Consider the following 16036-nt stretch of genomic DNA (forward strand, 5'->3'; position numbering starts at 1 on the left):
AGTCATAAATAGGAGGTTGAGCGAAATCTACCTCATTATTAATTCCAAGCATAGTGGGGAAGGATACCTCAAACTCAAAAGGGTCATATGTTGATGCGGAATCATTATAAATGGGAGGACTTATTATTTAGGGTATTTTTTCCAATTCTTCACTCACATTGTGCCTTGAAGGTTGTGCACTTTCCTCCGCAACATTAACTTCAAACTCCATGGAAGAAGGCTCTTCAACTTGGGATTCCTCTTTGCATCTAACATCTCCTAAATCTTCAACCACTTTCTTTGCTTCAATTATAACTACCTTCTCCTCTTGTTGCACCACTTGCTTTAACTCTTCTTCTCCACCTTGAAGCTCCAAGTTCACTCGCTCACTAAGCTCCTTGGTTGCTTCTCCACATTCAACAATGGGAGTGCCTTGATCGCGCAAACTTAAGTAGGATGAGAACATGTTGCTAACGACTTCTGCTACTATATCAACCTTTGCTTTTACCTCCTTAAACTTCTTCTTATCCTCTTCGTATTGCCTTAAGATACGAGATTCAAGATCTCTCAGTTCTAGCATGAGGGCTTCATTGGGAGGTGGTGGTGGAAGAGATGGTTCATTGTAGTTGGAAGGTGGTTCATATCGGTGAAATTCTTGAGGTGGTGTGTGTGGACTTTGTGATTCATGGGAGTATTGGTGTTGGAATAGTGGTGGCTCTAGATATGGTTCATATGGTGGTTGGTATGGTGGGTATGGGTTAGGGTCATATGGAGGTGAATGGTCGTATAAGGCTTGTGAGTATGGTGGAGGGCTATATTGAGGAGTGGGATCATATGCATATGATGATTGTAGTTGACAACCACAATTAGGGTCATCACACACATTAGATTGGTATGCATCTTGGTATGGCTCTTGATCATAGTACATTGGTGGAGGTTATTGCCATGAATGTTGATCAAATGCTTGAGGCTCCTCCCACCTTTGGTTGTTCCTTCCTTGATGTGTGTTATCATTGTAATTTCCATCTCCTACAACATAGTTTGAACCACACTCATAGCCAAACGGATGAGAATTCATAGTGACAAGAGAAAATAAAAACAAACTAACAAGAAACAAAGAGAGCAAAATCCTACAACAAGCAAAAACTAACAAACAAACCAAAAATGAAGCTATTCACAATATATACAATAGCCGATAAAATAGCACCATTACAATTTCCCAGCAATGGCGCCATTAATTTGATACAAGAATCTATACCGGTTTAGAATTCCACAAAATAATTCCGTTGTTAGTATAGTCCGAACCGATAGTCAATCCTCGAATCAAATTAAATTTGGTTTTGTCACGAGTACAAACCCCAATAAAAATTAACCGATATATTTAAACTCGGGTCGTCTCACAAGGAATCGCAATGAAGTGGTCAATTATTGGCTATGAAGGATGCAAGGGGTTTGATTTTGTAATTGGCAAGGAAATAAAGGGCAACACAAGTAAATTAAACTAGCAATTAAAGGGGTTGATTGGTAAAGGTGCAAGAAAATAAAGGGGGCAAGAAATTAAATGGCAAGAAAAGTAAATCAAGCAAGTAAAGAAAGCGATTAATAAAGAGAGACATCCCTGGCAAGAATTGAGAACATAGGCTTTCTATCCTAGTCATGCAATGATGCATTCATCCTATTTAGTCAACTCCAACAAATGGAAGAAGGTATCATGTTATCTTCACATAGGGAAAACGTCAAACAAGACTAGTTAATCATATCACAATAGTAAACAAGAATTTATCTTATTACGTCATCCCCGACGATGAAAGAAGGTATCGTGTTATCTTCACACTTGAAGAAAGTCTAATAAGACTAGCTAATGTTAATCCAAATGTCCTAATCAACTCACTAAGTGAATTAGCAAGAGATTAGAGTTAATGGAAACAACCTTAGCTAGCAACTCTAGATCACCAATATGAGTTGGGTTTTCATGACTCAAGATTTCCTAATTACTCTTTCCAAGCCAAGAATGCTCAAGAGTCTACTCTAAAGCCCAACAAAGCATTTTATCAAACACTTAGTGGGTATGAAATGAAAGCATGGTAAAAGTGCAAGAATAATAAAATCTACCAACTACCAATTGCAAGAAGAGTAAATCAACAACTCAAATAAACAATAAAAGGCATCAAACATCAGATTTCATTAAAGGAGATCCAAATCCAATATGAGTGCATGAGCATAAAAGAGACATGAAAGTAAAATTAACATCACAAACTAAGAGAATTAAAGTGTAGAAATAAGAAATTGTAGAGGAAACAAGATGAAATCAAGAAATTGGACTTAGATCTAAGATGCAAAATAGCCTTGAACCCTAATTTTAGAGAGAAGAAGGAGTTTCTCTCTCTAGAAACTAAACTACATGATGCCAATTCTACAAACAAGTGCTCCCCCTTGCCCAAGATTGAATTCTGCATGAAATAGCGTCAGAAATGAGTTGGATTGGTGATGAGCGGATAATTTATACGCTTTTTGGTATTATTTTTAGGTAGTTTTTAGTAGGATCTAGCTACTTTTAGGGATGTTTTTATTAGTTTTTATGCAAAATTCACATTTCTAGAGTTTACTATGATTTTGTGTATTTTTCTGTGATTTCAGGTATTTTCTGGCTGAAATTGAGGGACCTGAGCAAAAATCTGATTTAGGCTGACAAAGGACTGCTGATGCTGTTAGATCCTGACCTCTCTGCACTCGAAATAAATTTTCTAGAGCTACATAACTCTAAATGGCGCGATCTCAATGGAGTTGGAAAGTAGACATCCAGAGCTTTTTAGAAATATATAATAGTTTATACTTTATTCGAGATTAGACGATGCAAACTGGCATTCAACGCCAGTTTCATGCTGCATTCTAGAGTAAAACGCCAGAAATACGTCACAAACCAGAGTTAAACACCAAAAACACGTTACAACTTGGCGTTTAACTCTAAGAGAAGCCTCTGCACGTGTAAAGCTCAAGCTCAGCCCAAGCACACACCAAGTGGGCCCCGGATGTGGATTTCTGCATCAATCACTTATCTCTATAACCCTAGTAGCTAGTTTTAGTATAAATAGAACTTTTTACTATTGTACTGGTGTCGTTTTGACCACATCTTTGGATGCCTAGTCCTTAGACCAGGTCCTTTTCCCTATTATTTGAATTCATATCACATTTTGGGGGCTGGCCATTTGGCCATGCCTGGACCATCACTTATGTATTTTCAACGGTGGAGTTTCTACACACCATAGATTAAGGTGTGGAGCTCTGCTGTACCTCGAGTTTTAATGCAAAGTACTACTATCTTTTATTCAATTCAGCTTGTTTTTATTCTAAGATATTCGTTGCACTTCAACATGACAAATGTGATGATCCATGACACTCATCATCATTCTCACCTATGAACACGTGATTGACAACCACTTCTGTTCTACCTCAGAACGAACAAATATCTCTTGGATTCCTTAATCAGAATCTTCGTGGTATAAGCTAGAATTATTGGCGGCCATTCTTGAGAATTCAGAAAGTCTAAACCTTGTCTGTGGTATTCTGAGTAGGATTCAAGGATTGAATGACTATGACGAGCTTCAAACTCGCCATTGTTGGGCGTAGTGACAGACGCAAAAGAATCAATGGATTCTATTCCGACATGATCAAGAACCGACAGATGATTAGCTGTGCTGTGACAGAGCATTTGAACCATTTTCACTGAGAGGATGGGATGTAGCCATTGACAACAGTGATGCCCTATTGATGAGCGGATAATTTATACGCTTTTTGGCATTGTTTTTAGGTAGTTTTTAGTAAGTTCAAGCTACTTTTAGGGATGTTTTCATTAGTTTTTATGTTAAATTCACATTTCTGGACTTTACTATGAGTTTGTGTGTTTTTCTGTGATTTCAGGTAATTTCTGGCTGAAATTGAGGGACTTGAGCAAAACTCTGATAGGAGGTTGACAAAGGACTGCTGATGCTGTTGGAATCTGACCTCCCTGCACTCGAAATATATTTTCTGGAGCTACAGAACTTCAAATGGCTCTCTCTCAACGGCGTTGGAAAGTAGACATTCAGAGCTTTCCAGCAATATATAATACTTCATACTTTATTCGAGAATTGACGACTTAAACTGGCGCTCAACACCAGTTCCATGTTGCTGTCTGGAGTAAAACGCCAGAAACACTTCACGACCCGGAGTTGAACGCCCAAAACACGTTACAACTTGGTGTTCAACTCCAAAAGAAGCCTCAGCTCGTGGATAGATCAAGCTCAGCCCAAACACACACCAAGTGGGCCCCGGAAGTGGATTTATGCATCAATTACTTACTCATGTAAACCCTAGTAGCTAGTCTAGTATAAATAGGATAATTTACTATTGTATTAGACATCTTTGGTCTCAGTTTTATTTTATTCTTCATCTGAGGAGACTATTGATCACGTTTTGGGAGGGCTGGCCATTCGGCCATGCCTGACCCTTTCACTTATGTATTTTCAACGGTGGAGTTTCTACACACCATAGATTAAGGGTGTGGAGCTCTGCTGTACCTCAAGTTTCAATGCAATTACTATTATTTTCTATCCAATTCGATTTATTCCTGTTCTAAGATATTCGTTGCACCTCAACTTGATGAATGTGATGATCCATGACACTTATCATCATTCTCACCTATGAACGCGCGTGACTGACAACCACTTCCGTTCTACCTTAGGACGGGCGCATATCTCTTGGATTCCTTAATCAGAATATTCGTGGTATAAGCTAGAATTGATGGCGGCATTCATGGGAATCCAGAAGGTCTAACCTTGTCTGTGGTATTTCGAGTAGGATTCCGAAATTGAATGACTGTGACGAGCTTCAAACTCTTGAAGGCTGGGCGTTAGTGACAGACGCAAAAGAATCAAGGGATTCTACTCCAACCTGATTGAGAACCGACAGATGATTAGCCGTGCTGTGACAGAGCATTTGGACCTTTTTCACTGAGAGGATGGGATGTAGCCATTGACAATAGTGATGCCCTACATACAGCTTGCCATAGGAGGGAGTGATAAAATTGGATAAAAGCAGTAGGAAAGCAGAGATTCAGGAGGAGCACAGCATCTCCATACGCCTATCTGAAATTCCCATCATTGGATTACATGAGTAACTTTATCTTTATTTTATGTTTATTATTTATTAATTTTCAAAAATCCATAATCAATTACTATCCGCCTAACTGAGATTTACAAGATTTCCATAGCTTGCTTCATACCAACAATCTCTGTGGAATCGACCCTTACTCACGTAAGGTTTATTACTTGGATAACCCAGTACACTTGATGGTTAGTTGAACGGAGTTATGTCCACATATAGCAAAGAGCCATTATAATTATTCCATACAACAATAAAGAGTACAACATTGATGATCACAATTTCGTCCACCAAGTTTTTGGCGCCGTTGCCAGCGATTGTTTGAGTATGGACAACTGAAGGTTCATCTTGTTGCTCAGATTAGGTAATTTTCCTTTCAAAAAAAAAATTTTCAAAAAATCTTTCAAAAATTTTTCTTTATTTTCGTTTTTCTAAAGAACATTTTCAAAAAAAAATAATAAAAGAAAATATAAAAAAATCAGAAAATCATAAAAATAAAAAATATTTTATGTTCTTGTTTGAGTCTTGAGTGAATTTATAAGTTTGGTGTCAATTGCATGTTTTAAAAAAATTATTATGCATTTTTCGAAAATTCATGCATTCATAGTGTTTTTCATGATCTTCAAGTTGCTCTTGGTAAGTCTTCTTGTTTGATCTTGATGTTTTCTTGTTTTGTATCTTTTGTTGTTTTTCATATGCATTTTTCGTTTGTTAGAGTCCATGCATTAAAGATTTCTAAGTTTAGTGTTTTGCATGTTTTCTTTGCATAAATTTTTTTTCAAAAATATGTTCTTGATGTTCATCATGATCTTCATAGTGTTCTTGGTGTTCATCTTGACATTCATAGTGTTCTTGCATGCATTCTTTGTTTTGATCCATAAAGAAAAGAGAAAAACACAAAAATGACGTTTTTAATTTTTCTCTCTCATCATTAAAAATTCAAAAATAAAAAAAAATATCTTTTCCTTATTTTTCTCCAAATTTTCGAAAATTTGAGTTGACTTAGTCAAAAAATTTTAAAATTAGTTGTTTCTTACAAGTCAAGTCAAATTTTCAATTTTAAAAATCTTATCTTTTCAAAATCTTTTTCAAAAATCATATCTTTTCAACTTTATCTTTGTTTTTCGAAAATTTTCAAAAAAATTATTTTTCAAAATTTTTCAAAATCTTTTTCTTATCTTTTACATCATATTTTCGAAAATATAATCAATAATTAATGTTTTGATTCAAAAATTGAAGTTTGTTACTTTCTTGTTAAGAAAGGTTCAATCTTTAAATTCTAGAATCTTATCTTTTAATCAATTTTAATTTTAAAAATTAAATCTTTTTCAAAATATCTTTTTCTTAAAAATATTATCTTTTTATCTTATCTTTTTATCATATCTTTTTCAAAATTTTATTTTTTTCAAAAATTTGATTTAAAATATCTTATCTAAATCTTCTGATCTTTTCAAATTTGATTTTAATATCTTTTTCAACTAACTATTTGACTTTTGTTTGTTTCTTATCTTTTTCAAAACCAACTAACTACCTATCCCTCTCTAATTTTCGAAAAGACCTCTCTCTTTTTCAAAAATTCTTTTTAATTGTTTTAAATTCTAATTTTAATTATATCTTATCTTTAATTTTCGAAAATCACTAACCACTTTTTCAAAATTATTTTCGAAATTCTCTATCTCTCCTTCTTCTATTTATTTATTTATTTACTAACACTTCTCTTCACCTCTCTTCATCTCAAATCACTACCTCTATCCTTAACCATTCTTCTTCACTCTTCTTCCATTCCTTCTTCTACTAACAACAAAGGATCCTCTTTACTGTGACATAGAGGATTCCTTTTTCTTTTCTTGTTCTCTTCTTCCCTATATGAGCAGGAACAAGGAAAAAGACACTCTTGTTGAAGCTGATCCAGAACCTGAAAGGACTCTGAAGAGGAAACTAAGAGAAGCTAAATTACAACAATTTAGAGGCAACCTTTTTGAAATTTTCGAACAAGAGAAGGAGATGGCAGCCGAACCCAACAACAATAATGCAAGGAGGATGCTTGGTGACTTCACTAAACCAACATCCAAGTTTGATGGAAGAAGCATCTCCATTCCTACCATTGGAGCAAACAATTTTGAGCTGAAACCTCAATTAGTTGCTTTAATGCAACAGAACTGCAAGTTTCATGGACTTCTATCTGAAGATCCTTATCAGTTTTTAACTGAGTTCTTGCAGATTTGTAAGACTGTTAAGACGAATGGAGTAAATCCTAAAGTCTACAGGCTCATGCTTTTCCCTTTTACTGTAAGAGACAGAGCTAGAACATGGTTGGACTCACAACGTAAAGATAGCCTGGACACCTGGGAAAAGCTGGTCACGGCCTTCTTGGATAAATTCTTTCCTCCTCAAAAGCTGAGCAAGCTTAGAGTGGATGTTCATACCTTCAAGCATAAAGATGGTGAATCCCTCTATGAAGCTTGGGAAAGATACAAGCAGATGACCAAAAAGTGTCCTTCTGACATGTTTTCAGAATGGACCATATTAGATATATTCTATTATGGTCTATCTGAGTTTTCCAAGATGTCATTGGACCATTCTGCAGGTGGATCCATTCACCTAAAGAAAACACCTGCAGAAGCTCAAGAACTTATTGACATGGTTGCAAATAACCAATTCATGTACACTTCTGAGAGGAATTCCGTGAATAGTGGGACGCCTCAGAGGAAGGGAGTTCTTGAAATTGATACTCTGAATGCCATATTGGCTCAGAACAAAATGTTGACTCAGCAGGTCAACATGATCTCTCAAAATCTGAATGGATGGCAAAATGCATCCAACAGTACTAAAGAGGCAGCTTCTGAAGAAGCTTATGATCCTGAAAACCCTGCAATGGCAGAGGTTAATTACATGGGTGAACCTTATGGAAACACCTATAATTCATCATGGAGAAATCATCCAAATTTCTCATGGAAGGATCAACAAAAGCCTCAACAAGGCTTTAATAATGGTGGAAGAAATAGGCTCAGTAATAACAAGCCTTTTCCATCATCTTCTCAGCAATAGACAGAAAATTCTGAACAGAGGCCCTCTAATTTAGCAAACTTAGTCTCTTATCTGTCAAAAGCCACTTTAAGTTTCATGAGTGAAACAAGGTCCTCCATTAGAAATCTAGAGGCACAAGTGGGCCAGCTGAGTAAGAAAGTCATTGAAACTCCTCCCAGTATTCTCCCAAGCAATACAGAAGAGAATCCAAAAGGAGATTGCAAGGCCATTGAAGTAATCAATATGGCCGAATGCACAAGGGAGGAGAAGGACGAAAATCCTAGTGAGAAAGACCTCCTGGGACGTCTCTCAAACAAGAAGGAGTTCCCCATTGAGGACTGGTACACGAAATTGTGATCATCAATGGCGCCATTAACATGGTACGCTCAATTGCAATCTCAACTATTTATCACAACTTCGCACAACTAACCAGCAAGTGTACTGGGTCATCCAAGTAATAAACCTTACGCGAGTAAGGGTTGATCCCATGGAGATTGTTGGTATGAAGCAAGCTATGGTCACCTTGTAAATCTCAGTCAGGCATATTCAAATGGTTATGGATGATATACGAATAAAGCATAAAATAAAGATAGAGATACTTATGTAATTCATTGGTGAGAACTTCAGATAAGCGAATGGAGATGCTTTGTCCCTTCCGTCTCTCTGCTTTCCTACTGTCTTCATCCAATCCTTCTTACTCCTTTTCACGGCAAGCTGTATGTTGGGCATCACCGTTGTCAGTGGCTACAATCCCGTTGGTGGACGAAATTGTGATCCTCAAAGTTGGTCTCTTTGTATTTGTATGAAATCAAAAATACCCCAAAGAGATCATGGTGTGATAAATTGGGATCTTAATAATCCCTGGTGTGATCATAACTCCGTTCAACTTAACCAGCAAGTGTACTGGGTCATCCAAGTAATACCTTACGTGAGTAAGGGTCGATCCCACAGAGATTGTTGGTATGAAGCAAGCTATGGTCACCTTGTAAATCTCAGTTAGGCAGATTAAATTGGTTTATGGGTTTTCGAAAATAGAAATAAGAAAATAAATAATAAAAGGGATAGAGTACTCATGCAGCCTCATTGGTGGGAATTTCAGATAAGCGAATGAAGATACTGTATGGTTCAAGGACGCCTGTTCTCCCACTGCTTCAACTCAATCCTTCTTACTCCTTTCCATGGCAAGCTGTATGTAGGGCATCACCGTTGTCAATGGCTACATCCCATCCTCTCAGTGAAAATGTTCCTATGCTCTGTCACAGCACGACTAATCATCTGTCGGTTCTCAATCAGGTTGGAATAGAATCCCTTGATTCTTTTGCGCTTGTCATCACGCCCAGCCTTCAGGAGTTTGAAGCTCGTCACAGTCATTCAATCCCAGGATCCTACTCGGAATACCACAGACAAGGTTTAGACTTTCCGGATCCTCATGAATGCCGCCATCTATCTAGCTTATACCACGAAGATTCTGTTTGGGAATCTAAGAGATACACATTCAAGCTCTATTGCATGTAAAACGGAAGTGGTTGTCAATCACGTGCGTTCATAAGTGAGAATGATAATGAGGGTTACTTATCATCACATTCATCATGTTCTTGGGTACGAATGAATATCTTGGAATAAGAATAAGAGAGAATTGAATAAAAGACAATGGAATTGCATTAATACTTGAGGTACAGCAGAGCTCCACACCCTTAATCTATGGTGTGCAGAAACTCCACCGTTGAAAATACATGAGTAAAAGAGGTTCAGGCATGGCCGAATGGCCAGCCCTCTCCATGATCAAGTGACCGAATATTCCAGAGATTAAACTGTCAAAAGATGTCTAATACAATAGATAAATGTTCTATTTATAATAAACTAGCTCCTAGGGTTTACATGAGTAAGTAATTGATGCATAAATTCACTTCCGGGGCCCACTTGGTGTATGTTTGGGCTGAGCTTGATCAATCCACGAGCTAAGGCTTCTCTTGGAGTTGAACTTCGAGTTATGACGTGTTTTGGGCGTTCAACTCCGGATCATGACGTTTTTCTGGCGTTTAACTCCAGACAGCAGCATGAACTTGGCGTTCAACGCCAAGTTACGTCGTCAATCTTCGAATAAAGTATGGACTATTATATATTGCTGGAAAGCCCTGGATGTCTACTTTCCAACACCGTTGAGAGCGCGCCAATTGGAGTTCTGTAGCTCCAGAAAATCCATTTCGAGTGCAGGGAGGTCAGATTCCAACAGCATCAGCAGTCCTTTTGTCAGCCTTCTTCAGAGTTTTTGCTCAAGTCCCTCAATTTCAGCCAGAATTTACCTGAAATCACAGAAAAACACACAAACTCATAGTAAAGTCCAGAAATGTGAATTTAACATAAAAACTAATGAAAACATCCCTAAAAGTAGCTCAAACTTACTAAAAACTATATAAAAACAATGCCAAAAAGCGTATAAATTATCCGCTCATCACAACACCAAACTTAAATTGTTGCTTGTCCCCAAGCAACTGAAAATCAAATAGGATAAAAGAAGAGAATATACTATAAATTCCAGAATATCAATGAATATTAATTTAATTAGATTAGCGGGACTTGTAGCTTTTTGCTTCTGAATAGTTTTGGCATCTCACTTTTTCCTTTGAAGTTCAGAGTGATTGGCGTCTCTGGGAACTCAAAATTTCGGATAGTGTTATTGACTTTCCTAGTTAAGCATGTTGATTCTTGAACACAGCTACTTATGAGTCTTGGCCGTGGCCCTAAGCACTTTGTTTTCCAGTATTACCACCGGATACATAAATGCCACAGACAGATAACTGGGTGAACCTTTTCAGATTGTGACTCAGCTTTGCTAGAGTCCCCAGTTAGTGGTGTCCAGAGCTCTTAAGCACACTCTTTTTGCTTTGGATCACGACTTTAACCACTCAGTCTCAAGCTTTTCACTTGGACCTTCATGACACAAGCATATGGTTAGGGACAACTTGATTTAGCCGCTTAGGCCTGGATTTTATTTCCTTGGGCCCTCCTATCCATTAATGCTCAAAGCCTTGGATCCTTGCTACCCTTGCCTTTTGGTTTTAAGGGCTATTGGCTTTTTCTACTTCTCCTTCTTTTTCTTTCTATTTTTTTTCGCAAGCTTTTGCTTTTTCACTGCTTTTTCTTGCTTCAAGAATTAATTTCATGAATTTTTCAGTTCATCAATAACATTTCTCTTTGTTCATCATTCTTTCAAGAGCCAACAATTTTAACACTCATAAACAACAAGATCAAAAATATGCACTGTTCAAGCATTCATTCAGAAAACAAAAAGTATTGCCACCACATCAATATAATTAAATTAAATTCAAGGATAAACTCGAAATTCATGTACTTCTTGTTCTTTTGAATTAAAACATTTTTCATTTAAGAGAGGTGAAAGACTAATGGATTTTATTTATAGCTTTAAGGCATGGTTACATACTAATGATCATGAAGTAGAGACACAAAACATAGATAAACACAACACTAAAAACCGAAAACAGAAAGAAATAAAGAACAAGGAATGAATCCACCTTTAGTGGTGTCTTCTTCTTGAAGGTCCAACAATGTCCTTAAGCTCTTCTATGTCCCTTCCTTGCCTTTGTTGCTCCTCCCTCATTGCTCTTTGATCTTCTCTTATTTATTGGAGAATGATGGAGTGCTCATGATGTTCCACCCTTAATTGTTCCACATTATGGCTCAAATCTTCTAAGGAGGTATTGAGTTGCTCCCAATAGTTGTTGGGAGGAAAGTGCATTCCTTGAGGCATCTCAGGAATTTGTTGATGATGAGCTTCCTCATGCACTTCTTGAGGGCCGTGAGGAGCTTCTCTTGCTTGCTCCATCCTTTTCTTGGTGATGGGCTTGTCTTCTTCAATAGGGGTATCTCCTTCTATGATGACTCCAGCTGAGTAGCACAGATGGCAAATAAGGTGAGGAAAAGCTAGCCTTGCCATGGTGGAGGACTTATCGGCTATTTTGTAGAGTTCATTGGAGATGACTTCATGAACTTCTACTTCCTCTCCAATCATGATGCTATGGATCATGATGGCCCGATCCACAGTAACTTCAGATCGATTGCTAGTAGGAATGATGGATCTTTGGATGAACTCCAACCATCCTCTAGCCACAGGCTTGAGATCCAGTCTTCTTAGTTGAACTGGCTTGCCTTTGGAGTCTATTCTCCATTGAGCTCCTTCCACACATATGTCCATAAGGACTTGGTCCAACCTTTGATTAAAGTTGACCCTTCTAGTGTAGGGGCGTTCATCTCCTTGCATCATAGGCAAGTGAAACGCCAACCTCACATTTTCCGGACCAAAATCTAAGTATTTCCCCCGAACCATTGTGAGGTAGTTCTTTGGATTCGGGTTCATACTTTGATCATGGTTCCTAGTGATCCATGCATTGGCATAGAACTCTTGAACCATCAATATTCTGACTTGTTGCATGGGGTTGGTTATGACTTCCCACCCTCTTCTTTGAATTTCATGTCGGATTTCCGGATACTCATTCTTTTTGAGCTTGAAAGGGACCTCGGGGATCACCTTCTTCTTTGCCACAACATCATAGAAGTGGTCTTGATGGCTCTTGGAGATGAATCTTTCCTTCTCCCATGACTCGGAGGTGGAAGCTTTTATCTTCCCTTTCCCTTTTCTAGAGGATACTCCGGTCTTAGGTGCCATGGATGGTAATGGAAAAACAAAAAGCTTATGCTTTTACCACACCAAACTTAAAATTTTGCTCGCCCTCGAGCAAGAAAGAAAAGAAGAGTAGAAGAAGAAGAAGAGAATATGGTAGAGAGGGAGAGAAGTAGGTTCGGCTATGTGGGAGAAGAAGGTGTTGTGTTGTGTGAAAATGAAGTAGAATGGAAGGGTATTTATAGGGAGAGGGGAGGGTGGGTGTTCGGCCAATTTGGGTGGGAATGGGTGGGAAATTGAATTTGAATTTTATGAAGGTAGGTGGGGTTTATGGGGAAGAGAGGGTTGATGTGAATGGTGAATGGGGTAATTGGAAAGAGGAATTGAAGTGATTGGTGAAGGTTTTTGGGAAGTGTGACATGGGAAAGAGTGAAATGAGATTTAGGATTAGGAGATTGTGATTAGGATTAAAAAAGAAGGTGAGAATATGGTAGGTGGGGATCTTGTGGGGTCCACAGATCCTGAGGTGAAAAGAAATACCATTCCTTCACCATATAGGCATATAAATTGCCTTCGTGCATCATTCTGGCGTTCAAACGCCCATTGGTGCACGTTCTGGGCGTTCAACGCCCATGTAATGCATGTTTCTGGCGTTGAACGCCAGTTCCATGCTTGTTGTTGGCGTTTCACGCCAGCTTGTCTCCTCCAGGCACATTCCTGGCGTTCAGCGCCAGGATGTTGCTTGTTTCTGGCGTTCAGCGCCAGAATGGTGCTCTGTTCTGGCGTTGAACGCCAGCCAGATGCATCTTACTGGCGTTGAACGCCAGTCTGCGCTACCTCCAGGGTGAAAATTTTTTTCTTCTGTTTTTGACTCTGTTTTTAATTTTTTTGATTTTTTTGTGACTCCTCATGATCATGTACCTAATAAAACACCAAAATAACACTAAAACAAAATAAAATAAAATTAGATAAATAAAATTGGGTTGCCTCCCAACAAGCGCTTCTTTAATGTCAATAGCTTGACAGTGGCTCTCATGGAGTCACAAGATGATCAGGTCAATGTTAGTGTGTAGTCCCAACACCAAACTTAGAGTTTGGATATGGGGTCTGAACACCAAACTTAGAGTTTGGTTGTGGCTTCACAACACCAAACTTAGAGTTTGACTGTGTGGGCTCTTCTTGACTCTGAACTGAGAGAAGCTCTTCCTGCTTACTCTCTTTTGTCACAGAGGGATGGCCATGTGCTTTAAACACAAGGTAGTCCCCATTCAATTGAAGGACTAATTCTCCTCTGTTGACATCTATCACAGCTCCTGCTGTGGCTAGGAAAGGTCTTCATAGGATGATGCATTCATCATATTCCTTTCTAGTGTCTAGGATTATGAAATCAGCAGGGATGTAAAGGCCTTCAACCTTTACTAGCACGTCCCCTATTATTCCATAAGCTTGTCTCAATGACTTATCTGCCAATTGCAATGAGAACAAGGCAGGTTGTACCTCAATGATCCCCAGCTTCTCCATTACAGAGAGTGGCATAAGATTTATCCCTGACCCCAGATCACATAGAGCTTTTTCAAAGCTCATGGTGCCAATGGTACAAGGTATTAAGAACTTGCCAGGATCTTGTTTCTTTTGAGGTAGAGTTTTCTGAATCCAAGTATCTAGTTCACTAATAAGCAAGGGAGGTTAACTTTCCCAGGTCTCATTACCAAACAACTTGGCATTCAACTTCATGATAGCTCCTAAATATTGAGCAACTTGCTCTCCAGTCACATCTTCATCCTCTTCAGAGGAAGAATAGTCTTCAGAGCTCATGAATGGCAGAAGGAGATTTAATGGAATCTCTATGGTCTCTAGATGAGCCTCAGATTCTTTTGGATCCTTAATAGGAAACTCCTTCTTGCTTGAAGGACGTCCCAGGAGGTCTTCCTCACTAGGATTTTCGTCCTTCTCCTCCCTAGTGCATTCGGCCACTTTGATCAAATCAATGGTCTTGCACTCTCCTTTTGGATTCTCTTCTGTATTGCTTGGGAGAATACTGGGAGGAGTTTCAATGACTTTCTTACTCAGCTGGCCCACTTGTGCCTCCAAATTTCTAATGGAGGATCTTGTTTCATTCATGAAACTGAAGGTGGCCTTTGACAGATCAGAGACAATATTGGCTAAATTAGAAGTGTTTTGTTCTGAATTCTCTGTCTGTTGCTGAGAAGATGATGGATATGGCTTACTATTGCTCAGCCTATTGCGTCCACCATTGTTAAAGCCTTGTTGAGGCTTTTGTTGATCCTTCCAGGAGAAATTTGGATGATTTCTCCATGATGGGTTATAGGTGTTTCCATAAGGTTCACCCATGTAATTAACTTCTGCCATGGCAGGGTTCTCAGGATCATAAGCTTCTTCAGAAGCTACCTCTCTAGTACTGTTGGATGCATGTTGCAATCCATTCAGATTTTGAGAGATTATGTTGACCTGTTGAGTCAACATTTTGTTCTGAGCCAATATGGCATTTAGAGCATCAATTTCAAGAACTCCTTTCTTCTGAGGTATCCCATTATTCACGGAATTCCTCTCAGAGGTATACATGAACTGGTTGTTTGCAACCATGTCAATGAGTTCTTGAGCCTCTTCAGGCGTTTTCTTCAGGTGAATAGATCCACCTGCAGAATGGTCCAATGACATTTTCGAAAATTCAGAGAGACCATAATAGAATATATCTAATAGGGTCCATTCTGAAAACATGTCAGATGGACATCTTTTGGTCAACTGCTTGTATCTTTCCCAAGCTTCATAGAGGGATTCACCATCTTTTTGTTTGAAGGTTTGAACATCCACTCTCAGCTTGCTCAGCTTTTGAGGAGGAAAGAATTTATCTAAGAAGGCAGTGACCAGCTTATCCCAGGAGTCCAGGCTATCCTTAGGTTGTGAATCCAACCATATTCTAGCTCTGTCTCTTACAGCAAAAGGGAAAAGCACGAGTCTGTAGACTTCAGGATCAACTCCATTCGTCTTTACAGTCTCACAGATCTGCAAGAACTCAGTTAGAAACTGATAAGGATCTTCAGATGGAAGTCCATAAAACTTGCAGTTTTGTTGCATCAAGGCAACTAGTTGTGGCTTAAGCTCAAAGTTATTGGCTCCAATGGCAGGAATGGAGATGCTTCTTCCATCAAACTTGGATGTTGGCTTTGTGAAGTCACCAAGCATTCTCCTTGCATTATTATTATTATTATTTTCGGCTGCCATCTCCTTCTC

General features: G+C 38.5%; 2 non-coding genes across 2 annotated transcripts; one reads left to right on the forward strand and one right to left on the reverse strand.

Moving 5' to 3' along the window:
- Positions 1-7521: 7521 nt before the first annotated feature.
- On the reverse strand, positions 7522-7625 carry LOC112798389 (small nucleolar RNA R71). The gene has a single exon (XR_003200001.1). It is a non-coding gene; the product is annotated as a small nucleolar RNA R71 (small nucleolar RNA).
- A 7896-nt stretch (positions 7626-15521) lies between these two features.
- LOC112799558 (small nucleolar RNA R71) lies at positions 15522-15625 on the forward strand. Its single transcript, XR_003201131.1, has one exon. It is a non-coding gene; the product is annotated as a small nucleolar RNA R71 (small nucleolar RNA).
- The last annotated feature ends 411 nt before the right edge of the window (positions 15626-16036 follow it).

Source organism: Arachis hypogaea, chromosome 4 (genome assembly GCF_003086295.3).
Source record: "Arachis hypogaea cultivar Tifrunner chromosome 4, arahy.Tifrunner.gnm2.J5K5, whole genome shotgun sequence".
In the NCBI taxonomy this organism is placed as follows: Eukaryota; Viridiplantae; Streptophyta; class Magnoliopsida; order Fabales; family Fabaceae; genus Arachis; species Arachis hypogaea.